Source organism: Electrophorus electricus, chromosome 10, assembly GCF_041902795.1.
Source record: "Electrophorus electricus isolate QZ-2024a chromosome 10, ASM4190279v1, whole genome shotgun sequence".
Lineage (NCBI taxonomy): Eukaryota > Metazoa > Chordata > Actinopteri > Gymnotiformes > Gymnotidae > Electrophorus > Electrophorus electricus.
Genome location: NC_137506.1, coordinates 6,440,540 through 6,450,027, shown reverse-complemented (window position 1 = coordinate 6,450,027; position 9,488 = coordinate 6,440,540). Strand labels below are relative to the sequence as shown.

The 9,488-nt window shown below is 41.7% G+C and overlaps 1 pseudogene; it reads left to right on the top strand.

Moving 5' to 3' along the window:
- The first annotated feature begins 863 nt into the window (after positions 1-863).
- On the top strand, positions 864-8,278 carry LOC145659395 (eukaryotic translation initiation factor 4 gamma 3-like; annotated as a pseudogene).
- Positions 8,279-9,488: the final 1,210 nt, after the last annotated feature.

The window sequence follows — 9,488 nt, the reverse complement described above, 5'->3', positions numbered from 1 at the left end:
GTGGCTGTTCTGATTTCAAAAGGCTTCTCAGATGTGTTTTGATGTTCCGACTTGCCGTGCCTATTCTTTCGTCTGCCTCCATCTTAGTTCTCCCTCACAGCCACTCGAATCCTCCTGATCTTCCCTCGTGTTCCCTCTACACAGACAGCCCACATAAAGGCCCTGTAAGAAGGATTCAGCCAAACCCTGAGCACCTCAGCTCCTCTGAGGAAAGGCCTCTCTGTAAAGGGAACACTCACTACTGCGCTGTTGCACTTACTTTGTGTCCTCTTTCCCTAAATGTTAACAGTGTTCCTCTTTCCTCTCTTTCTCTATTTCTCCTGCCCATTTTTTTAAGCACCCCATGCTTGTCTGCTGTCTCTTGCTGTCTTTGTGTCTTCACCCTCCACACACACACACATTTTGTGCCTTTGCAGCTGGATCTTTTGCCCTCTTGTGCTTTCTCATTTCCTCTCTCTCTCTCTCTTTGCCTCTTGCTCTACTCACTTCTCTAATTATGCTGTGCTGTGCTGTGCTGTGCTGTGCTCACCCCCCCACCCTCGTTGCCATTCCCCTTCTTCTGCATGTGTGTGCAGTATCTCTCTCTCTCTCTCTCTCTCTCTCTCTCCATCTTTTCTGTCTTTTGCTAGTTTTTATGTCCACACCCTCATTATCCTCACATTTTATACCTCAAATCCCAGCAGCTGAACAGCCAGGTAGCAGAGCAGGGGAATGTCAGTGTCGGCCTGGCCCTGGAGGCCCACTGTCCGGCGAAGGTTGCAAGTCCAGCAGCCGGAGAGGCGGTTGCCTCAGGCACGCTGACGCCCTCATTGCCTTCCAGCACTGCTGCTCCTTCAGGCCTCACTCTCCCAGGCCAGGCTGTTATAGAGGCAGTCCAGGCCTGTGGAGCCTCCACTGGGACAGAGCTGAAAGAGACTGGGAAGGAGCCAGAGGTCTTGCTGGAGGATAAAGTGGAGCCCATCTTACAGTCCAAGCTTAGGCAAAGCTTGAGTCAAGGTAAATAACCACATGCATGACATGCTATGTTAGAACACTAAAAAGACACCAGACTGATTTGTTATGTTTTACAGCTATTAGTTTATCCAACACCTGGAAGAAGCCAAAAGAGGACACTCCTGTGGGGCAGGCCCAGTGTCCTGACAGAGAGGTGATTCCTCTCTCCAGGTGCTCACTGTACCCCTCTCTGCATGCAGAGCCAGAGCTGAAGGATGGGAAGAGGCAGTATGATAGAGACTTCCTGTTGGCCTTCCAGTTCATGCCTGCCTGCATGCAGAAGCCAGAGGGGCTTCCTCCCATCTCTGATGTGGTACTGGACAAGGTTAGCCTGCTAAAACATTGGCCTTAGGGGACCTTTAAAACCATTCCATGGAGAGGGGCTGATGGACTTCGACTTGACTCTGTTGTTTTCTAGATCAAACAAAACAAGCTGCCCCTGCAGCAGGTGGACCCTCGCCTTATCGCCAGAGACCCAGGCTTCAACCCAGCCTCTGCAGACTTCAGCAGGGCAATTCCTGGAGGCAGGGGTGCACCGGTGGGTCTCTCCGCTCGTCCCTTCTCTTCTGTCACAAATTAATGAGCGCCTGGTCATCTTATGTGACCGAGGTCTTTGTGACATTGTTACCGCCCATAATAAAGAGCACCCATTCGTTGCTTCAGCTGCTCAGTGTAGGCCCGAGACAGCCGTCTCCCCGCAAGATCATCACCAACGTGTCCATGAACGACGAGGTGCAGCTGAAGAAGGCCGAGAATGCCTGGAAACCTGGCAGGAAAAGGGAGAACACCCAGAACCCAGAGACCCAGAAAACTCAGGTCAGCACCTCACTCCGCCATGCCCTGTTTTCAGATTTCAGAGTCACAGCCTGTTATGGTTGGCTTGAAAGCTACTTAATTTTTTTTGCGATATGCTCTTCAAGAATTGGATATTTAAATTATAGAGTCGTTGTTTAATTGGGTGGGTGTGTGGGGAGTGTGCACGAATGTAGCTATGCAGGGGGACATTGGTTTCTAGTGTAAACAGGGGGTGTGATGATACTGAGGGCCAGATCTTGTGTGCTTGTTGTTCCTTTTGTTGATTGTGGTGTTGATTTTGGTGAGAGAGTATTGTTGATTATTGAAGTGAGGTGTTCAGACTTGAGTTAAAAAAGAGTAGTTTTGTTTTTGATGCATGCATAAAACTTTTGCCATTGCAATTCAGTAGTAAGTTTCTCTAGTGAGTAATGGTGCTTTCTTGTTTGTCAGTTCAGAAGTATGGTTTTCTTGGATTAATGGTGTATGCTTTGGAGGCCCTCTCTGTCCCAGTGATTGCTGATGTGTCTCCTAGCAGACACTGCTGGAGATGAGGACCGAAGGATATTTAGAGAGTGTGATAAAAGGTTGGCAGCTTCCTGCCAAAAATGTTTTATGGGTGTACTGTGCCATATGGCATGCATAGTTATCTACGGTGTTATGTGTGAACAGTAGTGTATTCTGTGGATGATCTTGTATATATTATAGGTTGGCGCCCAGTGGTTGTGTTTAAAATATTCTTGCAAATTTGTGCGCAATTCAGCATTGGGAGAGATTGACAGATCTTCATTGCATTGTCTGGTTGGTAGGGTTATTATTGGATCAGATTTGGTTATTATGTATATATTATTTTGTTTGTAGGAGTTATATGTTGATTAAATCTGAAATTCTTGTAGGTAGTTCTAATGGGTTTTCTTTTAATTTGAATTTGGAGCACATGAGGGGTTTTAGTTGATAAGTTTGCTGCCGGTGCTACGCTTCTCGGAAAGTGTGATTGATGTATGATGCCTTTATCTGTCTATATAGTAAAGCTGAGTGATTTTTGTTCATGACAAAGTTCCAAATGGCAGAGTAAATATTTGGTGAAAGTGAGGAGTTAGTCATTATGTGGAAGAACTGCTGAATTTAACAAAAGATTGGGTTCTTTGTAATGGAAAGCTTAGTTGGTAGTCTGTTTTCCTCTCCAGGAGCTTTTCCAGAAGGTGCGCAGTATCTTGAACAAACTGACACCACAGATGTTTAACCAGCTGATGAAGCAGGTGATGGACCTCACCATCGACACGGAGGAGCGCCTTAAAGGCGTGGTTGACCTGGTTTTTGAAAAAGCCATCGATGAGCCCAGCTTCTCTATGGCCTATGGCAATATGTGCAGCTGCCTGGCTATGGTGAGTAACATGTTCCCATACATTGCTGCTGAAGTTCCATACAAAAGCAAATGCCACACAGAAGTGAACTCTGTTTGAACCACTCTAAACGGACATGGAGCTTTAATCAGCTTCTGTTTAGTAACAGAACTCTCAACACTATCTTATACCCAAGTGTTTCTCCTACATGTCTTTCCTGTTGTAGTTAAAAGTGCCCATGGCAGACAAGCCCACCAGCACTGTGAGTTTCCAAAAGCTGCTGCTGAACCGCTGTCAAAGGAGTTTGAGAAGGACAAGGTCAACGATGATGTTTTGGAGAAGCTGCGGCACCAGCTGGAAGCGACCACTTCAGTAAGCAGCACTCCTGTCTAGTTTACCCGACTCACCAACCCACAGATCAGGAGAAAGGGGACTGAAATCAGCAGCAGTGCTGGGAGGCGGACAGGTCGTTATCGGGTCCAAACGCGCTGTTTCTTGCTTTTGTCTTTGTTCTGGTTACTCCTTGCAAGGCCAGCGAGCGGGAGAGGCTGGAGGAGGATCTGGAGGAGGCGAAGGACAAGGCCCACAGGAGGTCCATCGGCAACATCAAGTTCATCGGGGAGCTGTTCAAGCTGCGCATGCTGTCGGAGGCCATCATGCACGACTGCGTGGTCAAATTATTCATGAACCACAACGAGGAGAGCCTGGAGCATCTGTGCCACTTCCTCACAGCCATCGGCAAAGACCTGGACTTGGAGAAGGCCAGGGTAAGCAGGCCGCGGGCCTGGTCTGGATTGATTTAATATTCTCAGCAGATGCTCAGCACTTGCATCGGATTATCTTTAATATGTCATGTAAAGGTTTACGGTGCATGTGTAGATGAGTGCTAGTCTGCAGTGCAGCGTCTGTGCACATTTTTCCGGATTTTGTCCATGATGTGTTTTTCACAGCAAGTACTTTACACAACAAAACTGAATGAAGATGTTTTGAATATTGTATCTTGACTGTCCATTTTGTCTCTGGTAGGAACAACAGTTGTAATGTTGACAGTTCAGTCACCACCTAGTGTGACAGTTATTTGTGTTCAATTTTCCTGGTCTTTTTTATTGTATATTTTTTTTTCCATGCACGCTTTTAACCAAAAAACAAGCATGTTGAAATGTTGTCTATAAAAGTTTTGCTGTCAGTGTTTTCTGTTGCTTGCCTGTTGCCTGCACTCTGACTACAGGGTAGCCAACTAATTAGGATCATCATCTATAGTGCGACTAGCATGCTGTGCTGATATCAGTGTATTATTAGGCCTTGGCAATGATTTTAAAAGTGTCCAAGTTCATGTTGTTTAGAGAAGTTGTCAGTGTGGTTGTTAGCTCTGCTCCTACTGCAGCTGACAAAATGAAAGGCTTTTATTCAGGACTGGTCAGCTGTTAGAAGGTTTTGCTCTCACAGCCTCCTCCACGTTTGCCGCCTCCTGCTGCTGCACCCTGGATTCCCCAAAGCCAAGTGCAGCTGATGACAGCACAGCTACACCCACAGTGGCAGTGAACTGCTTTACAGCACTGACCAACGTGCAAGGCAGCAGGGTTTACATAAGAGTCATAAACGTCTTGCGACATGAGTTCAGCTGAGAGCACACCTGATCGAATCGAAAGGGGAAGAATACCTGAAATTTGTCGACTTTTCTCTCACACTCTCTCTCTCTCTCTCTCTCTCTCTCCCAGCCAAAAATGGATCACTACTTTAAATATATAGAAAAGACAATGAAGGAGAGGAGGGCTTCCTCACGCATTCGGTTCCTGCTCCGGGACGTCATCGACCTTGACTGGTTAGAGACTCTGCCTGTGTTTGTGTGTTTGTGTTTGCCATTCCAGCGCATGGTGATGCAAAAGAATGCATCTGCTGATTTTGCTTTTCTAGCATAACTGGGTGTCGCGGCGAGCTGACCACGGGCCCAAGACCATCGAGCAAATCCATAAGGAGGCCAAACTTGAGGAGCAGGAGGAGCAGAGGAAGGTGCACCAGCAGCTGCTGTCCAAGCAAAACAAGAGGCAAAGGTGTGGCCCTCAAATCCGTGACAGCCTTTTTCACCTGGTTGTGCGAGGCCGAGGACAGGTCCAAGGACAATTGACAGAAGGATGGACACATTTGCCAACGTGTGCTAAAAGACAATACAATAATTCAAAACAATAATAAGTTCTGACTCTAATGTATTTTTGCTTTTTCCTTTATGAACTGCAGTTAAAACTAAATGTAACATCTGCAGATGTTCCAAACAAAAGGCAGAGATGAATATAGAAATATTATTATTTATTTTTATTTTATTCTTCCTTGGCTTTTCCTGAATTCAGATAGGCTCTGCCCATTAGATTTAACTTTTTTTGTTTGTTTGTTTGTTTGTTTTTGCTAATTTCATACCAGTCCTAGGATTTTCACACAATCTGAGTGAAATTTGTGTCAAAATATTTGAATCTGAATCTGAGTCTGAATCTCAATAATTATTTAAACAAAAACCTGACATAAAAAATACAGCTGTCCTATTCCAGTCTAATAGTAGTACAAAGTAGTAGTACAAAGGTCAGGCTTTAACTTTAACTAGCTGTCACTCCTGAAGGACATGTTCAGATTTCATGAAATTTAAAAGACTTATACCAGTATTGACTTTGAGGTAGCTTACCAAATGTAGCAGTTTTGTCAATATGGGGCATTATAATATGCAAATAACTGTTTCTCAACAACTGTTCTTCTGATCAAGATGAAATTTTGCATACTGCTTCTGTAAGCAAGCTGGAAGATTCCTAAGGATGACTCAAACATTGGCTAATGTTTTTCAGGTAATTGGCTAATCATAGAACGGGCTTCAGTGGACTGCTATAACATTGATTCTTGTAGAAATTACTTTGAATTTAAATATCCTACTGCTTTGTATGTTGCTGATGAACTGTAACACTAGTCGTAGGACCTTTCTCCAATCTTCACAAATTTGGTATCAAAATGTTGATGAGACTGAAACATGTTGATATTTGTATGGTATATGGCCCCTACATACATATCAATCCTTCCAAGGTGTACTGATTCATTCAAAACAGCTGAAAAAAATTAATACTTCTTTGAGTAATTCTTATGAAACTTGACATGAGTACCGATTTATGGACTTTGAGCTAGCATGGCAATTATAGGACATTTTTGCCAATAGAGCCCCTCTGACATATGAAAAGGTATTTAAAAACAGAAAAATGAGTCAATCCCATTGTGTTCAAATTGTGCATGAGAAATGTGGTACAATACTTTGTGACCATTCCACAAATAAATTCAATACGTTTCGTAAACCTTTTTTTAGCCTGTTTTTGATACCTAAATTAGTTTGTCAAATGTACCTTTCAAACAAGTCAGTGACCTTTTGATCTAGAGATACCCTTTAAATGTAAAAAATGCAGATCTTCTCGTAAATAATGCTCAAAAATATGTGTATTTAACTGTCAATCCCCAAGAGCAGGATTTTTCTTAATTAATAGCATAAAACTTAGCCATAGAGTGTTAGATTATCACCAAACTTCAATGGTGTATATGAACATACTGTGAATGCAAGTATATTTGGGGTGAACTGACCTTCTGGGGGAACTATATTTCTTACTCATGTCAAATCAGAAAAAAATATATTTATATAAAGCAATTCAGCAGAGAAAATTGAGAGATTAGATTTAAACTACAACATTCCTGGGAACAAAACCTCAAAACCAACCACAGAGGCTGGTGAACTTAATGTGGGATGTGATCAGCAACCAAGTTGTGCAGCTGTGATAAAATGATTGGACCCCTTAATTGCCACCTGCAGCTATAATAAATGTAATTCTAATGTATGTTATGAATTCAACAGATAAAGGAAATTAGACATTTCAATAGCAACACACCTCCCTTGATGGAATGACTGGGTACAGAAACTAGTTGGAAGGGCAGAAAGGCCAGAAAAATAGCACAACCACCGCCTTCAAACCAGACAACAAATCTGTTTAGTTCTGACAAAGTTTTATTTTTTTCAATTAAAAAATACAGACTCACTCTCAATAAATAACCATTTGATGAACTAATGCAGAATATAAATTAAGACAGTGACACAAGCTTTACTGTAGTTACTAAGCATTTAGGTTTCAGTGTTTTTAGGACTTGGTGGGATGGTTACGAGAAAATATTGGCATATTAGATAAGCAGAAAAATACTACGAATGGGTTCAACACCTGATGTGCGGACTCGTTTGACTTTGGATCTTGAGTATATGGCACAGTAGATTTCACGCCAATAACTGTTGCAAAGAAAAACAACCACCTGAATGCTAAAACATTTAATGGAAATAAATGTTTTATGCAATACGAGAATTATGGAAATCGGATCATCTTTGGAATAGAGAGGAGCGTTAGGCACATACTGATAATACATTTTCAGAGACAAACATTATCCCTCATGTAGATAATACAAACTCGCTAGACCTAATGGTACAGAACCTATTATTAATACAAACCCACTAGACCTAATGGTACAGAACCTATTATTAATACAAACCCACTAGACCTAATGGTATAGAACCTATTATTAATACAAACCCTCAGCAAAATGCCATCAGAGGCACAGACCAAAAGGGTCAGGAAATAATTGGAGACAGCAACAGTACTAAAATGAAGCAAGTCTAAAATCAAAAGCAGACAGAGACAAAAAAAACAGGTAGCAAACAAAACACCGGGAAAAAAAGTTTCAGAAATGCCCACAATGAAAGGATGGCAAGACTCCACAAAGATAGGGGTTTAGGCCTGGGTAATGACTGTAGACTAATAGGTAGACTCACCTCTGAACCAGTTCTGGAAATGGTTAGAATTCAGAGGATCTTTGGCAGTTATAGCTGGTGGTGCCTCCAGGTTGATGAATGAGGGCAGACCTGACACTGAAAAACTGTCAAATGGCTAAAACAAAACAAAAAGTTTTAACTCATCTTAAGTGTGCAGCACCAAACAACAATCACTTTCCTTCTATAAGCCGATTTATCATTATTCAGGGGTGACAAGCTACAGAAACCTCAATATAGTTTCATCACATCAAATTCATGTCACCTATCCTGCTTACACTACATGATTATCACTGTGTTAACTATCTGCTAGGTAAAGTAAATTAATTCACCTGGTCACCAATTTAACTTGGGCTGATAAATGACATTATTGAATATTGTCATAATTTTTTAATTTGTGACAATATAATGCAAATGATTGTTCTGTTGATTTGTGTCACATATCAAGACCACTTTTTAAAGATTTTGCCTTTATTTAATCATTTTCTTGTACAAGCTTTTTCATCTGTGGCTAGTTAACATGTATACAGTAGAAAAGATTGCATTTGATTATAGCCCACACCAACACAAAATTGATACATTTCTTAAAAAGAAACTTAAAGACATAACAGATTTTTCAGTCTGGCAAAGCATGCTGCAGTCTGTGCAGATGAAGCAGAGACTCTGGTACCAGTGACCTCCTCTCCAGTAGACAGTGAGAATGGACGAGCTTGATCAGAAAAAGGGGATCAATATGCCAGTTAGACAGTGTTTTGGTTTCCAACCAAATGGACAACACGGCAAACTTGTTTAATTATCAAACTTGTTTAGTGTTACATAAAATAAAAATAAATAAAATTTCAACTCGGTGTAACTTCTTTCATTTAAATTCACTGGGCAAGTGTCATGATCAGTCCCTTCCATGTAATTTGTTTTGTTCCATGTCTTGTGTTTTGTTCCATTCCATAGTTTTGTTTTGTCCTCACATTGATTGCTTACACCTGTCCTTCATTTCTAGTTTTGTGAATTTCATGTATTTAAACCCTCTTGTGTGCCTTGGTCATGGCTGTTCATTGTTTCATTGTTTGTTTAACTGTTGAATGAATATTTGACTGTTTGAAGGTTGTTTCTTTGTAGAGGTGCATATATCCAAACCTCTACAGGCTTGCTGTGGGATACTTGTGCCTCCTCAGTACCATGTGAAAGAGTTTTCTCCAAAGCCGGAGAGGTTATTTCCAAAATGAGAAACCGACTGAGTCCAAGCACAGCCTTATGTTACATGCCTAAACACACAAACACACACACACACACACACAGTTACCTCACAGTGTGAATATTGTTGTTGGTGGAGACAGTATCATAGATCCTCTTTGCTGACACATCAGTGATGTCATTGTGAATGAGGCTGAAATTAGATGGATTATAATTACCACAATACACACACCCCTCTACTAAATTTCAATGTAGTAGTACAAGAACCTGTAGGTTTACATTTCAATGAATGAAATTAATGAACAAATGAATTAATAAATGAATGACTGAATTAGCAAATG